This window comes from Amblyomma mixtum, chromosome 5, assembly GCF_055824585.1.
Source record: "Amblyomma mixtum isolate Tamu chromosome 5, ASM5582458v1, whole genome shotgun sequence".
Lineage (NCBI taxonomy): Eukaryota > Metazoa > Arthropoda > Arachnida > Ixodida > Ixodidae > Amblyomma > Amblyomma mixtum.
In genome coordinates, this window is record NC_143016.1 from 136020491 (window position 1) to 136037608 (window position 17118).

General features: G+C 48.7%; 1 protein-coding gene and 2 pseudogenes across 1 annotated transcript in view; 2 read left to right on the plus strand and 1 right to left on the minus strand.

Moving 5' to 3' along the window:
* Positions 1-17118, minus strand: part of LOC149343865 (uncharacterized) — a 93833-nt gene that overhangs the window by 73323 nt on the left and 3392 nt on the right. The gene's annotated exons all lie outside the window — the stretch shown is intronic.
* LOC149343867 (legumain pseudogene) lies at positions 6133-7646 on the plus strand (annotated as a pseudogene).
* LOC149343868 (legumain pseudogene) lies at positions 10402-11271 on the plus strand (annotated as a pseudogene).

Sequence of the window (17118 nt, forward strand, 5' to 3'; positions counted from 1 at the left end):
CGCAGAACCTCGCTTCCGGCTCCGGGACCCGGTTTTAAAGCCCTAAAGGCCCGGCCCACATTTGGTAGCTTCCAATCATGTTACACTACTCACATGATTGGTTTACCGAGAGCATGACCAGCCCTCCAGCTTCCGTATGGCAAAACGCCCTTTCCATTGCAAAATAAAAGTAAAAACAAACACAAATACACGTTCGTGCCAGCACGTACGCGAATCGGTACCGCGGGGGGGAAGATATCCGTATTTCACGGCGCATTCGCGAGCGGCCGCGTTCCCAGAAAGGAGACGCTTCGCTTTGAGCGCCCCAGCCGCGTTCCGATGACCCCGCGTACACTACCGATCCCTTACAGTATCGGTCCTGAAATAGTAGTATTTTTGTTTCATTAGTAATGTTAGATATTGATGTAATTAAGTGTAGCTTAAAAAATTGACGAGCGCCACTTGAGGAGAAAGTATGTGACGTTTGATCAACTTGGTGTACCGCTTGTTTTTAAACCTTGGCTCAAGTTGCGTGAAACAACGTCAGACTCAACTATAGACTCAATTTTTTTAGCGTTTGGTATATTTATTTTAAAAACCGCGAGATGTACGTTAGTAGGTCTTTGGAGGTGAATTTTACTGCAAGGAGGATGTTACGTGCATAATGGACCTTACTAATTTGACGATTATTCAAAAAAATACCGTGCAATCTTTTTATTTTTGATAGATTTTAGGGTGCAACTTCATATTACGAAATTAAAGGCTGTAAACATCATCGGTCGACTAGATCTTTGTTTTTTCTTATCGTATATGTGGTTAGAAATATTTGATAAAGAATACGCATTTAAAAGCTCGTTTAGTAGACCTTCCAATGCTGCAAATTTTTAAAACAGTGCCGCGGTAGGTAGAATAGTCACTGAAATTCATTTTAACAACGTCTGCGTCATAAAACACACCAATGACATCAGAATTTTCGGCGTTAAAATTATGAGCGACACAATTATATAAAGGTGGAACGCAGAAAGGTTACTTGAACAAGCTTTTAAATTCGTATTTTTAAAGTTTGATACTTCGAACTCTATTGACGATAAAGAAAAGTTAAAAACTGAGGTCACCTTCGATGTTGACAGCCTTCAATTTCAAAGTATATTTCACCTTGAAATAAGATATAAACATCAATAGTTAATGCTAGTTAATAATTCGCCAAATTTCCTCTCTACGGAACGATCTACCTGCAGAAACTACACCATCGTATCTCCAAGAGATCTTAAATAGAAATCATTTAATGTTGAATAAATTCACTCAGTATACAAGAACGGAAGAAGTCAAAATCATCGGAACTTTCTAGCCGCCTCAGAAATCCACTTCCCGGCTATAACAGGGCAGAATCAGCGTGCCTAGTTCCAGACAAAAACAGAATCATGCAGGTGAAATACAATGCGATTCGCAACTTTTCTCTGCCGGGTAAAAGAAAATACGTTCAGGATACAGTTGACGAAGACCACGCAAGTGTATGGGCCTCTACCCCGAACTTAGGAGCAGATTTACTTGTACGCCAGGCTATTCCGGGAGCAGACAGATAACAGAAGCTGCTTGCTATAAGATGCATGGTTTTACCTTTTCACTCTTATTACCCTATCTTTCAAGATGTACCCCATGCAGCGGTATGTCGTTCAAACCAGAAGTGATGCGTACTAACTCAGTGTGATAAGCCATACCAGGCCACTTAACGAAATCGACAAGGCTGTTGATATCATCACCTCAGCTCCCCTGCTCGCTCATTTCAAATTCATGGGGTTCGGTGTCTTCGGAAATCAGGTACTTTTAACTTAGCGCGTACCGGTACCGGTTACATCTCCCAGCCATTGGATACGAGCTAATCGTTCCTGACGTGGGATGCGTGACTTCCTCGGGTGTCAGTACACATCTTACTTAGTGGCACTGTGCACTGACACAATGAGCACGTTTGGTGCGGTCATTCCCTCCGTCACTGTGCTTCTGGACATTCAACAGCGACTTTTATTATAACCTAGCACTTGTGCGTGCCAGCCTTCAAGTCCATTCCTTCGTCACATTACAGAGCCACCGGGCATAAGGCCGCTCCTACATCATTCACGAATGAAAAACTGAACAGTGCTTGTATCCACCAATTCTGTGCAGTGACCTCTACTCTGCTTTCCTGCAGCGCAGTGTCAGTGCCCTAAAGCCCCACCTCGATGGACACTTCCGAGGCGTACACGCGAAGCGCCTGCGCGCCCAGCACGCGCCGCGACGGGCGTCAAAAAGTGGCATGCACCTCCATGCTCCTGGTGCTGGCTCGCTCCCCCTCGCGAGCCGTCTGAAAAAAATGTCAAGCAGTGAAAAGAAGATGATTGAGGCGCTGTAAGGATTCCAAGGAAATTTGGGGGAGCCTGAAAGTGCTTCAAGCAGGGAAGAAAAGAGTCCCCGAGAGCCTCTAGGTCCTCCCATTGTTGAAAACCGGACCCCGCTTCCAACGCGCGCGCGAGCGCCCGTGCGCAGGCGCCGTTATCTGACATGCACAGATATCTGCGAACCGCTCGCGCCTGCTGGCGCGTAGCGCCTCGCGCATGCGCAGGCAGGCTCCAGCGTACGCCCGAGCGCGTAGGCGCTTCGCGTGTGTGCCTCGGAAGTGTCATTCGAGGCGGGGCTTAAGTGTGGCTCCATAGCAGTGTTCCATTCGCTATCCGAAGCGCACACACCAAGCAAGACCGACAAGTCATCCTTGTGTGGTTATCCTCCTATGCACGTCGATTCATCGCTGCCCAGTGCTACAATTTTGCAGTGTCGTATACCGAAAAAACTTTTCGCCATATCACTACCCCTAGTCCTCTCCAAACAAGACCTCCCTGCCAAGCTTCCATGTGGCTTGCCAGGTATGTGATGCCCTTTTTCACGTACCCGCTTCCCCATCTTCACTTCCTCCTCTGGCTCTGAGCAGTGATCCCCGCAGAGGGCAGCAGAAGTGAGAGCCATCATAACACTCGCCCCCCCCCCCCCCCCCGCCTCAAGGAGCACGGCATTTTTCGGAGCCAAAAAGCGCGATCTGCGCATGCGCAGTAGCGTTGCGCGGTAATCTGTAGCTGCAGTGGTACGTGCTATGCTAACTGTATCTGTTAACCCCTGTTCAACGCTCTAAAGTCAAAAAGAGTTTCGAATGAAATGAATGGAACTGAAGACGAGTTCTTTCAAGAGTAACGTCAGAGGCCGGGACCGTGGAATGGAGAGAGAGATAGCAACAAAGAACAAAAATTGGAGGCTTATCAAGGTTAAGCCCCAGTGGATGCGAAGGATGTCCTTAGCGTTTGGAGGCATCTTGACGCATACACGCCCGGCGCAAAGACGCTGGCGCGGTTGCGGGCACAGAGACTGACGCGACGGCGGGCGCGCGACGCCTCATCCCTGGCGTGACGTCACATATCACATGATGCAGCGATGGTGGCGCCGCCGCCGCGTCCCGAAGCGTGGAGGCCTCCGCCGGGCGACGTCCGACGGCGCGATATGAGGCCCCATCTGCAGCCGGTGTGACGTCATCACGTGACGTCACATCATGTGATCTCACTTCAAGGTCAGTGGTGGCCACCGCCGGGAGGTGACCGACGGCGCGATATGAGGCCCATCTGCAGCCGGTGTGACGTCATCACGTGACGTCATGTCACATGACCTACTTGAAGGTCACTTGAAGGTCAATGGTGGCCACCGCCGGGCGTCGCGCGAAGGCCCGAAACCTACGTTAATATGCTTCGCATAATAAATGTGTCTGCAACCGGGCACCCGATACAGCGGCAGATTGTAAGATACACAGAGTAATTTAGCCATAATATGTTGGATGAATGACACCGAGATGTGCCACATTCGCGTAAGGGCGCAGCCTGTGAAAATAAAAAAATATGAGGCCCTTATTAGAGTGCGCACGGTAAATGGAAAATCAACGTTGTCACCCCTCGGCCATAATTTATGAGACTTCCTATTCCTAAAGGTTGATAACATACACTGCTTCATATAATTTGTTCTATTATTCGTAACGCTGTGTATGCCGATCGTAAATAATCACCAGCAGCAATCTATAAGTTAAAAAAAAATGAAGTCCGCGCAGCAGATGCGGCCAATCATCAGATACCTGGTCGTTTCGGTGAAATTGGGTGGCCACGAACAGCATTGGCACCTTGTGCAATTTGCAGTACGTTCGTGCAATTTTTTCAATGTATGAGTTACGGAAATTGGGAGCTACTGCAGCAGCCCATAGCCCAGAATTGTAAGAATAAAGTTATTGCATGAACTTCGCCCATTTCTACACTTGCAGATGGATTTATCTTTTGGTTTCGCTATTGTTCTTCTGACAATAGTCCCTTCCTGCTGTAGGCCCTTACCGAAAGAAAAAAATTAGCCAGGCTTCACTGACTTAACGTCGCGAAAGCCCATGCTAACAGCGGAGCTGCCTGACGTTCCCTAATCGCAAGAGTAAGTTTCATAAATTTGTCAAAGCCAGCAGATTGATTGGCTCAACTGTAATATATACATGACACCTCTCTTGGCTTCCTTCGCTCGGGATCTTCCGGCCTTCGCTTGCATATGGCTCGGTATTCCTCGCGTGGGCTCCTAGATTCGTCCAACGAAGCCCAGCCTGTTCGCAGCCCAAGTCTTGCTGGCGCTCCTGACGGGCGGACTTTACCTCCGGAGAGCCCGCGACTTTTCCCATTTTCCGAACATTCCAGAAACGACTGCCGAGGGCCTGTACATACGCGCCTATACATACGCGCCTATACGCGCACATAAGCACCAATACATGCCTATACATGCTCGTCAACACATGCGCGCTCGTCCGAACCATCTGTCGGGCGCGTTGTCCAATTGGCCGACCTCTTTGAGTTTACCCACCTGCGTCTGGCGCCCGGTCCACATCCCCCCCCCCCCCCCCCTGCGCCGCACCAGTGCTTGCCACTTGCTCTCGCCCTCGCTAGGCTATGCTCTTTCCACATCGCTGCGCCCGCGTTACCACGCGTTGTCCCATGAAAGCCTTTACCGAGAACACCTGTCATGTTAAAATAAAACACGAACCACCAACTTCTTAGTAACAATGAGCAGGAAATGTACCTCCAGACATTAAGCGGAAGCGATGCGAAGTGCTGTAAATTTGAACGCTTTTTAAGGAAAAGTAATAAAAGAAATGAGGCCTCCAAAAAAGGAAATTAAATTAAAATCCAGCGGTACCAGCAATAGGGCTGATATATACCTTTTAATGCTGCATAATACTATGTGGAAAAGCCTGGTATTTTTCCCTTGGCTCATTCAGTGCGCTTCCTGTTAGGCTCAGTTTCATCGCACAGAAAGACTAACAATCCTCAAAAATATGTAAGTAATATCAAGCTGCAGCCATATTTATGTGAACAATTTTCGCAGCTTTTTTTTCTTTATGTAGTGAATGCAATGAGGTCACAAAACCATGGAGAATTATAGCGCTTATCCGTCTGTTTCAGTGCCTGGGTAATACAGGGTAAGCTACTAAACACTACAGTAATAGGCACTATGTTCCAGATAAGCACACTGCGCTTGTATCGCTTATTTCAGCAAGCAATGATCACCGTCAAAAAAATGTAAGAAGCAACAGATAAAATAAAGTGTGCACAATTCTATATGACGCGAAGCTAGTGTCGCTTCTCCAACCGCACTACGATATCGCGGACAACTGTCCATTTCCTAACGGGATGAATAATAATTTTAAAGCGGTTCTGTGAGCAGCGATGTTCTACTTTGTTTAATGTATTTATACTACATATGCCGATCCCACAATTCCTTTATTATACTGTGTAGCAGCTAGGGCAAATGTAAATGATCCGAATGAGCATCGGATGTCCACTGTGAAAACGGTTGGACTCACTTTCCAGATAAGCGAGCGGGGAAATATGTCGCCTCGAGGAGAGCGCGGGGTGTATGCAATCGATCAAGTGATAAGGCAGCACGCAAACGGAAGGAACACTCGCCGCGGCTGATACGGGAGATTTTGTCTCTCACCTCATAGAGCATCGCGTTTCTACGCCCCTCATCCGTCGCTCATACTCACAGCGCAAGTTAATCACTGGTGACATCCTACCGTTTCTCTCTCTATCGATAAACGTATCGGTGCACTCAACGTCACTGAGCTCGTCAGGAGCCAACACCAACGTCCTACAGAAATTTCGCAGCCGGTGCGGCCATATAAAAGAGCTCAGACTAAAGGCCTGCTCTCTCAGTGCACACCAAGCATGGCTGCTTCGCGGTCGGTTTTGCTGCCCCTGTTGGCCTCCATTGTAATCGCAGCCGCAGCGCCTGAGAAGGACAAGGCTTCCAGCAAAGCGGCAAGCGGCGAACCGAAGCTCTGGGCACTCCTTGTCGCAGGCTCAAATGACTATCACAACTACAGGCACCAAGCCGACATCTGCCACGCCTACCACGTGCTCCACAACCACGGCATCCCTGATGAGCGCATTGTGGTGATGATGTACGACGACATCGCGAACAACACCGCGAACCCGAGACCTGGAGTGATCATCAACCATCCCAACGGAGAGAACGTGTATCCAGGAGTTCCCAAGGACTACACCGGAGACCTGGTGACGCCCAAAAACTTCCTTGATATTCTTCAGGGCAAGAAGGTCAGCGGCGGCAGCGGCAAAGTCATCGCCAGCGGTCCCAACGACCACATCTTCGTCAACTTTGCAGACCATGGGGCGCCAGGTCTGATCGCATTTCCCAACGACGAGTTGCATGCCCAACCATTCATAAATGTAATCAAGGAAATGCACCAAGAGAACAAGTTCGCCAAGATGGTCATCTACATAGAGGCCTGCGAATCAGGCTCAATGTTCGACGGCCTGCTCCCAGTGAACGTGAACGTGTACGCCACGACGGCTGCGAATCCCGACGAGTCCTCCTACGCCTGCTACTGGGACGAGAAGTTGGACACGTACCTAGGGGACTGTTACAGTGTGAACTGGATGGAGGATTCGGATCGGGAGGACCTCCACAAAGAGACACTCATCGACCAGTTCAAGCTTGTGAAGAAGGAGACCAACACAAGCCACGTCATGGAGTACGGGGACTTGAACTTGGGGAAGCTTCCATTGAGCGAATTTCAGGGCGATAAGGATGCCGTACCCATTGTGTACCCTCAGGCGCCACGTGACCCAGTCTCTAGCCGTGACGTGCCCCTCGCTATTCTGAGGAGGAAGCTGGAGAAGGCAACCGACAGCGCTACGAAGCGCTCCCTGATGATCCAACTACAGCGAGCCATCAGGAACAGATCGTTCCTCGGAGAGAAAGTGAGTGAAATTGTCAGCTTTGTGTCAGACGGAAACTCCGACAGCGCCGCCTCACTTCTACGGACGAAGCTTCCGCTTCGTGACTTTGACTGCTACGAGAAAGCTGTGCAACATTTCAACGAAAACTGCTTCCGACTTTCCAAGAACCCATATGCCCTCGAACACCTTCGGGTCCTTGTTAACATGTGCGAATCAGGCTACGGCATCACTCGCATCGCCGAAGCCATGGACTTGGCGTGCACTCACCCTACAGTAATTGACATTGTTTGAAAATATTTGTGCACTGGCAGCAATTCCGCTATTACCATTTATCGCATTGATTCAAATAAATATTGTTTATATTTTCCTTCAGATATGTTGCTTCAATTTCTTTACAGGTTGAGGATACATTAGAACTCAAAGAGCTGGATGCACATTTATGACCAATACGAGAGCGAGCAAAAAGTTAGGATGTCTGTGTGAATGGTGCTCACACGACTGCGCATTTGTTAGGAAAAAAAATAAATAACAAGATAGATTAAGTGCTACTCAAGTTATGTTCATTTGCAAAATGCAGAAGTTGCTGTTTTCAGCACACAGAGGGAAAATTCATAATTCGTTGTCCAGATTTAGCTAAGTGAATGACAGCGCCTCATTCTGTTGAAACACGTATTGAAACATTGTAATTCAGGTTTGCCACACGGCACATGCAATAATAAATTTTGCAATGCGGCCTCGACGCAGTCGCTATATTTTTCTAGCGCTATTCGCACGACTAGGAGTGATAACAAAGAAAGGAAGCCGGATTTCTTGTGTTTGCGGGACGAAGATTAGATAGAGGCACTCAAACTGGAAGCCGGCTCTACAAATCTTGTACTTCACAGGCTTCTCTAAAGAGAACGAACGCATCAATCACGTGTGTACATGTGCTACTGAGATTATAAGGGCGCATATAGGAACTCGGGTTTTGCTTTGATTGTGAAAAAGTATCCAAAAAATTATTTAGCATTGTGCGTGGAAAGTTGCCTAAGAATGCAACCCCTTGCGTGTTGTGGTCAAGAGCATAAAATTGTGTTAGGGCTAATCCACACATTTCTTGTTCAATACACCTCTGACAGAAAAAAACATAAAAATAGGCATCTTTTTCAGGAGTTTCAAATGCTTTTAAGCGGTACAGTCCTCGATTTAATAAAAAAATGCGCATGTGGAAAACGGAAACCAGAAATTCTTTATACGTGCTCTCTTCTGAGCACGAGCGCGCTGCCATCTCGATAGTGAGCGTAGCTTACAATGCATAAAATTTCTGAAAAGCTCATCAATGTCACGCACACCAGTTTTTCACTGCGCATATATCCAGAGAATTCGGGAACGTCGAAAGTGAGTGATAAAAGTTGGATATTCTTTTTATTTTTCAATGACGAAGTTGCGCTCGCAAATGAGCAGGGATGCTTGCCTTGATTACCGTTTTTTGGAAGGCGCTGTGTAGTACCTTCGTTTGACGAAGCAGCTGCGCTAACGATCCTTAGATCCCGGCAGCCGAGCCACTCAAAACTGAGCCTACGAAACTCCGGCCCTGAGCAGAAGACGCCGAGCAGTACCAGATGGCCTCGTGTTGCTGTGATATTGAGTGAAGGCGACAAGCAACGCTTCCTAAAGCGAACTGTAACACACACCGGTAGTGTTTTCGCTCAGAATCTGTTGTAGGACTAAGAGTAGCTCCGGTGGGTACAGTAGCAAAAAATAAAAAATAAATTGTTCTTCAATGTCGCACGTTGCAAAGGGTGTTTAATTTTTTTTGTTTCCTCTTCTCTCCTACCGCCTGACATGAAGTTAGAGGATGACGGGCCAAAACTGAGTAAATTGTATAAATGCCTAAGTGGCAATTGGAAGCGCCAAAATATTTCCCGTAATGTACAGCTCAAGCGGTCTCAAAAAGGAAGGTCAAATTTCCAGCATCATGCTAAGAATGTGCTTAAAAATGTACGTGACATTAAAATTCGAAATATGCAGTTGCTGTTAGCTTTTCGCTCTGGATGGCTTAGGAAATTCAAAATACTTTATAAATATTTCAGATCGTCAATGGTTAAAGCAAGCAAGGAGTTCAAGACCGTATTAGAAATAATAAAGACTTCAGGCAGCACTCAAAGCATACATATTACACAGGGTAAAAAAGTTTGCCATGTTGATTGTAAGTAGATACCACCGACGCTTACAGCGAATCTAGCTGGGTAACATCAGCTAGCTAATGGAGGTTCAAAAAAAAAGTTGGTGGAGGCGAGACTAGGCTTTTATACGGTAAGGTCAAAGGCTGCAGAAGGCGAAGCATGGAGCTAGTACTTGCGCCCTTGAAAAAATTTGAAAAGATATCGAACTTTTTTGTCTTCCCCAGGATATATCAAGAGTGTTTAAATATTTGGTTACGAGAAGGTTTATGAACAAGGAATTAGTTGTACGGACTGAGACGGACACAACCACAGTTTGGGGACATTTCGCTTTCATGTCCGTATCCAACATTTTTCACAATATATATTAGATATCTACTCGACAATATATATTGACAATATATCATATTCAGTATATTTCGATAGTGTGCTGAAGTTTCAGCACTCAAGGATATCTTGGTTGACGGATGCATCGGGTAGAAGCCCTCGGATAAGTGCATGGAGGAATGATGGTTAGTGCATAACACGATAGGTCAAGAATGTATGACCAGACTAATGGCTCTCAACCATACTCTCAGTGGATATTGGATTAAAATGTCCTTAGGCATTTAGATTGATATCTGAAGCTGTTAAATTCATATTTTGTTGCGAAAGCAACGCTATGTGAGTCGTCGAGCCATTTCGCAGAGCTGACGAAAGGCCGTACTGCACATGCACGAGGAGCAGTGGCGTCACACGGCGCACAGGTGGCGCGTCACCGCCGTCGCTGCGCGGTGACTCAGAGGTGCCGTCGCCGCACTCTGCATTTGCGCATGCGCAGTGGCGGCGCATAGCTAGCGTCATCGTCAACTCTTCGTTAACTTTGCAGACCACGGGGCGCCAGGTCTGATAGCATTTCCAAACGAAGAGTTGCGGTGGTGGTGTGGTGGTGTTATGGGGTTTAACATCCCAAAGCGACTAAGGCTATGAGAGATGCCGTAGTGAAGGGCTCCGGAAATTTCGACGAGTTGCATGCCAAACCATTCGTAAATGTAATCAAGAAGATGCATGAACAGAAGAAGTTCGCCAAGATGGTCATCTACATAGAGGCCTGCGAGTCAGGCTCAATGTTCGACGGCTTGCGCCCAGACAACGTGAACGTATACGCCACGACGGCAGCAAATCCCGAAGAGTGCTCGTACGCCTGCTACTTGGACGAGAAGATGAACACGTACCTAGGGGACTGCTATAGTGTGAACTGGATGGAGGATTCGGACAAGGAGGGCCTCCACAAAGAGACACTCATCGACCAGTTCAAGCTTGTGAAGAAGGAGACCACCACAAGCCACGTCATGGAGTACGGCGACTTGAACTTGGGGAAGCTTCCATTGAGCGAATTTCAGGGCGATAAGGATGCCGTACCCATTGAGTACCCTCAGGCGCCACGTGACCCAGTCTCTAGCCGCGACGTCCCCCTCGCTATTCTCAGGAGGAAGCTGGAGAAGGCAACCGACAGCGCTACGAAGCGCTCCCTGATGATCCAACTACAGCGAGCCATCAGGAACAGATCGTTCCTTATCGAGAAGGTGAGTGAAATTGCCAGCTTTGCGTCCGATGGAAAATCCGACAGCGCCACCTCACTTCTACGGACGAAGCTTCCGCTTTGCGACTTTGGCTGCTACGAGAAAGCTGTGCAATATTTCAACGAAAACTGCTTCCGACTTTCCAAGAACCCATATGCCCTCGAACACCTTCGGGTCCTTGTTAACATGTGCGAATCAGGCTTCGGCATCACTCGCATCGCCGAAGCCATGGACTTGGCGTGCACTCATCCTACAGTAACTGACATTGTTTAAAAATAGGTTTGCACTGGCAGCAAATCTGCTCTTACCATTCATCGCATTTACTAAAATAAATATTCTCTATATTTTCCTTCGGATGAGTTCCTCAAATTTTTTTTATGACTGACATAAGAGGGAGCACAGAGTCAGGACTTCTATGTGAATAGTGCTCACACGACTGCGCATTTGTTCGAAAAAAAAATAAATAACAAGAGAGGTTATGTGCTACTCAAGTTATGTTCATTCCAACATGCAAAACTTGCTTTTTTCATAATACAGAAGAAAAATTCCCAGTGCGTAGTCCCAATTTAGCTAACTGTATGACATCACCTTATTCCATTCAAGAACGTTTTAAAACATTGTTATGGAGGTTTACCCATGGCACATGCGCGAACGATTTTTCCAATGCGTCCTGGACGCAGTCGCCGTGGTTGTCTAGTTCTAATCGTACGAGTGCGACTGATAACAAAGAAAGGAAGCCGAATTTCATGTGTGTGCGGGACGAAGATTAGATAGAGGCACTCAAACAGGAAACCGGGTCTAGAACTATTCTCGTGCTTCACAGGCTTCCCTAAAGAGGACGAATGCATGAATCACGTGTGGGCATGCGCTGCTCTCCGATTATAACGGCGGATATAGGAACTATATGGGTGGGTTTCGCATGGCTTGTGAAAATTATTCAAAAAATGTTCTCCCTTTGCGCGTGAAAAGTTCTCTAAGAATGCAATCCCTTGCAGTTTATGGTCAAGAGCATAAAATAGTTGTAGGGATAATACAATATTTTTCGTTCAATACATCTCTGACAGGAAAAGTATAAAATTAGGCATCTTTTTCAGCTGTTTCCAATGCTTTTCAGCTACAAAGAACCTCATTTCATGAAAAAAATGCTCATGAGGTAAACGGAAAGCAGAAATCCTTTACACGTGCTCTCTTCAGAGAGTGCGCGCGTGCCATCTAGATAAAGAGCGCAGCTCACAATGCGTGGAATTCCTGAAAAGCGCAACAGTGTAGCGCACATAGCTTTTTTTAGAGCGCATATAGCCCAAGAGTTCGAGAACATCGAAAGTGAGTGCTTAAACTTGGATTTTTGTTTTGTTTTCTAGTGTCTAAATTGCGCTCGCAAACGCGTTGAGCTGGGATACATTGATTGCCGTTGTTTGGAAGACGCCGTGGAGCACCTTCGTTCACCTAAGCAACTGTGCTACCAATTATTAGATCCCTGCAACCGAGTCACTCAAAAGGGAGCCTACGAAACTCCCGCCCTGCGGAGAAGATGCCGCGCAGTACCAGATCAACTCGTGTTCCTGTGCTATTGAGTGAAAGCGAGAAACAGCGATTCCTAAAGCGGAATGTGGTACGCACCTGTAGTGTTTTCGCTAAGAATCCCTTGTGGAACTAAGAGTAGCTTCGGTCGGTATAGTAGCAAATATTGCAAAATAAATTATTCCTCAAGGTCGCACGTCACAGTGGGTGTTTAATCTTTATTTTTGTTTGCTTTTCTGCACATCCGCATTACACGAAGTTAGAGGTTGACGAGGCAAAGCTAAATAAATTGTATAAATGAAATAGTGGCAATCGAAGCCCCTTGTTAAAGATGAGGTAATGGTCGTGCGTCGGAGAGGGATTGAAGGAGGTCGGAGACGAGGATGCGGGAAAAGACCAGGAGAGAAGACTTTATACAAGAATTTACATTATTTACACGTGAGCTCGGTAACCAGACGCTCACTGCTGGAACGCTGCCTGAGGACAGCACATGAGGAGACCATCAGATGAAAAGGCCCCTGGTGAAAAAGCCCCTCGGCCGTGCCGCTGCCGAGGTTTTGAAAAGAGTTCCCTTTCCCTCGGTTCCCTAGATGGGGGCCGGGCCTGCCGAGGAAGGAAGTTCTCTCTTGCACCAATCACAAACACATACACACTTCCGAGGGATCACACCGCCGTCACGCGCTGGGAGAGGGAGAACGATGCCATCCACGTAGCACAGACGCCGGAATGTCCACGAGCGGCGTTCCCGCGCATTTCGAACGCGCGTTCACACTCGGTGAAGGGGAAACGGTCGCTCAACCGGGCAGACGGACAGTGGCAATCCAGGCGCTCACCCAACGCGCTTCTCGGGGTTAGTCGGCATTCCGCTGCAGCCATGCCCTTTTCTTCCCCACGACGAAGGCGAGACGTAACAGACTGCCCCGCCGGGGGAAGGAGATCCCGATGGACAGGGGACAGCATCCGCTGTCCGGAGGGATGTCGCTTGAGGCTGGTCTCAACCGGAGTCGGTTGTCTCTCGGCGGTTCTGGAGCTCAGCGCACCCCGAAGGCTTCCTTTGCACGTGCAGGTTCACAAAGGGCACTGCGAAGTGACTCGTGCTCCGCTAGCGTGAGAACCTCGCCGAAAACCCAACCGCTCCGTCAGCAAGCACGAAACAATCCCCACTAAGCGATGCCAGGCTCTTTCCCTCTTACAAAGCCAATTAATCCCTGTGAGTGGTTCGGCAACACTAAGAAAATTCCCGCAAATCGGCGCATTACACCACAAAGCGTATCTCAATTTAAAACACTAAACAAAACCAATAGGTTCAAAATCCTATATCAGGAAAAAAACTACCAGCAAACTGCAACTATGATACTGACTCTTGCGTTAGGGACCTCAACTTAAGCTATCGGCATTACCTTTGAGACTCCCCTTTTTGTGATGTATTCCGATTCGTAATGACCACGACAATTACGAACGCGCTTGTTTCCCCTTCATTCTGCATGACAGGATACTGCCGTCACCTTGCATAACCATGCAAAGCTTAGCTCAACATCGAAGCCAAAGTCACAGTAATTTTCCTAATGCCATAAAATCGACTCCAGGCGCTTGTGCTAGTGGCCTACAATGGCCCGTCTGGCTAGCACTTCGCGTTTTAGCGAACGCTGCTACACATGGGCACCACTAGTGCATGTTTCAAAACAATTTTTATCAAAAGAAACGCTTCCAATGTAAGCAACGCGTCCGAAACCTATTCCTGCTCAAAACGTTTTTTTTGCACTTTTTTTTCTGCAAAACTTTTTTTCTGCAGGAATGTTTCAAAAAAAGAAAATGCAAACAGCAGAGACATCCTCGGAATCCGCTGCTAACGAGCCGCGCCGCGGCTCAAAGGGGTCGCCTATTCTTCAACCGCGCCCTGCGCGGTCGCACACCAACAGTGGCTTTAGCAGCCGACAATTCACAAAAATCGAAGGGCTTAACTCCGCTTCGACACCTGCGAGCCCCAGACGCCACGCGACATTGATTTGTTCCGCACCCCGGCCGCGCGTCTCCAACACCTGAGCAGCGTCTGAACAGTTGAAAGCGAAGGGTTGACAGTCGCGCATGAAAGGAACGCCTGCGTGTACTCTCTCGATTCATGAGTACCCTTCGCTCTTTCTTTTTCCTGGAGCGCGCTCTGCTGCGTTCCCTCGTGAGGTAGCAGTGCCGGCTTCTCTGTGGCCCGCTGCGAGTTTTACGCGTCCTGCTACCGCAGTGTTTCCACAATGGGTCAGGTGGCTTTCGCGGTGTCTGTACACGCCTAGTCAGCTTGGCCTTTGTACGGCGCTTATCGCATCTGGCGTGCCGCGGTGACAGTCTTGGACCATTACATTGTTGACCGGCCTTCACCCTTACGATGTTTTGGGCCCGTCCTTTGTCCTTTCTGTCCAGACTGCCCCTTCGCATGGGGCTCCTTGCGCGCGGTCGCCTTCCGGAAACTTTCCTAGCTGTTCCGTCCTGCGCGCATCCCTTTCTCGCGGGGCACTCAGCCTTCTCATCAGCTTTTTGACTCAGCAGCGAGCCGCCTTTACTACTAGAATTCGAACTATCGGCTCGCTCTTTAGAGGAGTCACTGCGTGTCGCAGCACTGAAGTGTCCCGACTGCCCTTTACTTTCTGCTGGGCATAACAACTTGCTCTCCTGAAGCTTGCTAATCGCTCCTACTACCCTAACGCTCTTGCCCGGAACTTGAACTATGCGACGCTATTCGGCTAACGTAGCGTTATTGTCCTGGGTACTACCTTCTCGATCGCAGCAATCAGCCTCCTTCCCGGAAAGTGCATGCTTCTCTGGGCTCAAAACCAACGCATTGCCCCTTTTCTTATTACTAGCAGTGCCTACATTATCCCCCAAGCCCTCACGGTTTGCGGATCTGCACTCTTCGCTAGCTTCTTGACCGAAATCATCGGCCCTCGCTGCCGAAGTGTCCTTTTTTTCCTGGACCAAACCTGTCCTATGCCGCCACTTCTCAACAGCACTCGTGTCATCCGGCGACTGAGCGGAGCTCCTAACTCGCTCCCTGACACTCTCGCGGTGTAGCTTACCACCGTCAATTTGGCTTTCGAAATCTGCCTCCGCGGGAATTCGAAAGTATCGGAAAAGCGCACTTTTGGCTATCGTATAGTTATGGGCATCCTCATCAGACAACCGCGCTAATACATTGGCGGCTTCACACGGTAAAGTTCCCATCAACACAATTGGCCAATCACCCTGGTCTAGCTGCTCCTCCATGCAAATTCTCTCAAAATTTTCTAGCAAATTCCTGAAATTTTCGCCTTTTCTGAAAAAACTTAAGCGAGATCGCGCTCTCATTCCTCTGATCGCGTTAAGGTCACGCGTGAGTTCCCGCATCTCTCTTTCGTGTTCCTGTTCCCGCAGCTTTCTTTCGCGTTCCTGTTCCCGCTGCTCTCTTTCGCGTTCCTGTTCCCGCAGCTCTCTCTCCTCAATGGTCTCGAGGCATTCCAAAAAGCTCGTCATCCTCAGCCTCAACGCAAGAATAGCCTTTAACAGTTCTGGTTTTCGGAGTTTGAGACATACAGACCCAACTCTTTCGCAAGTTCCAGTAACTTCGGCTTGCGCAGCGTCTGCAAATCCATGGCTGCTCCGAGTGCTGCTTTCTCTACTGCCCGCTATTGTCTTGCCGCAACTAACCTGGCAGCAACGACAAAACCAATTACCAGCTCTGTTTCTGACCCTAACAAAAGCCTGGCAAAACTCAGCAGAAGAAAGTCCCGCACTCACCAAACCTCGCAGCCAAGAATCCAGCGCAGTCGTTTCGCGGCAGGCAACCAGTCATCACAAAGAGCTGTTGCACTACCCCGACTCGCCGTTCTGCTGCTCCGCGTCCCGTTGCCCAGATCTCTCCGCTGGCGTCCGTTGTTTCTCATCCCACCGCTGCCAACCAGTTTGTTAAAGATGAGGTAGCATGGTCATGCGTCGGAGAGGGATTGAAGGAGGTCGGAGACGAGGATGCGGAAAAAGACCAGGAGAGAAAACTTTATACAAGAATTTACATTATTTACACGTGAGCTCGGTAACCAGACGCTCACTGCTGGAAAGCTGCCTGAGGACAGCACATGAGGAGACCATCAGATGAAAAGGCCCCTGGTGAAAAAGCCCCTCGGCCGTTGTTGTTGTTGTGGTGACTGAGAGAAGGATGAAAAGGAAATTGCACGGGCCTGCTACTGGCTCGAGCCAAGCCACCACGGCCGTGCCGCTGCCGAGGTTTTTAAAGAGTTCCCTTTCCCTCGGTTCCCTAGATGGGGGCCGGGCCTGCCGAGGAAGGAAGTTCTCTCTTGCACCAATCACAAACACACACACACACACTTCCGAGGGATCACACCGCCGTCACGCGCTGGGAGAGGGAGAACGATGCCATCCACGTAGCACAGACGCCGGAATGGCCACGAGCGGCGTTCCCGCGCATTTCGAACGCGCCTTCACGCTCGGTGTAGGGGAAACGCTCGCTCAACCGGGCAGACGGACGCGGCTTCCGTGGCAATCCAGGCGCTCACCCAACGCGCTTCTCGGGGTTAGTCGGCGTTCCGCTGCAGCCATGCCGTTTTCTTCCCCACGGCG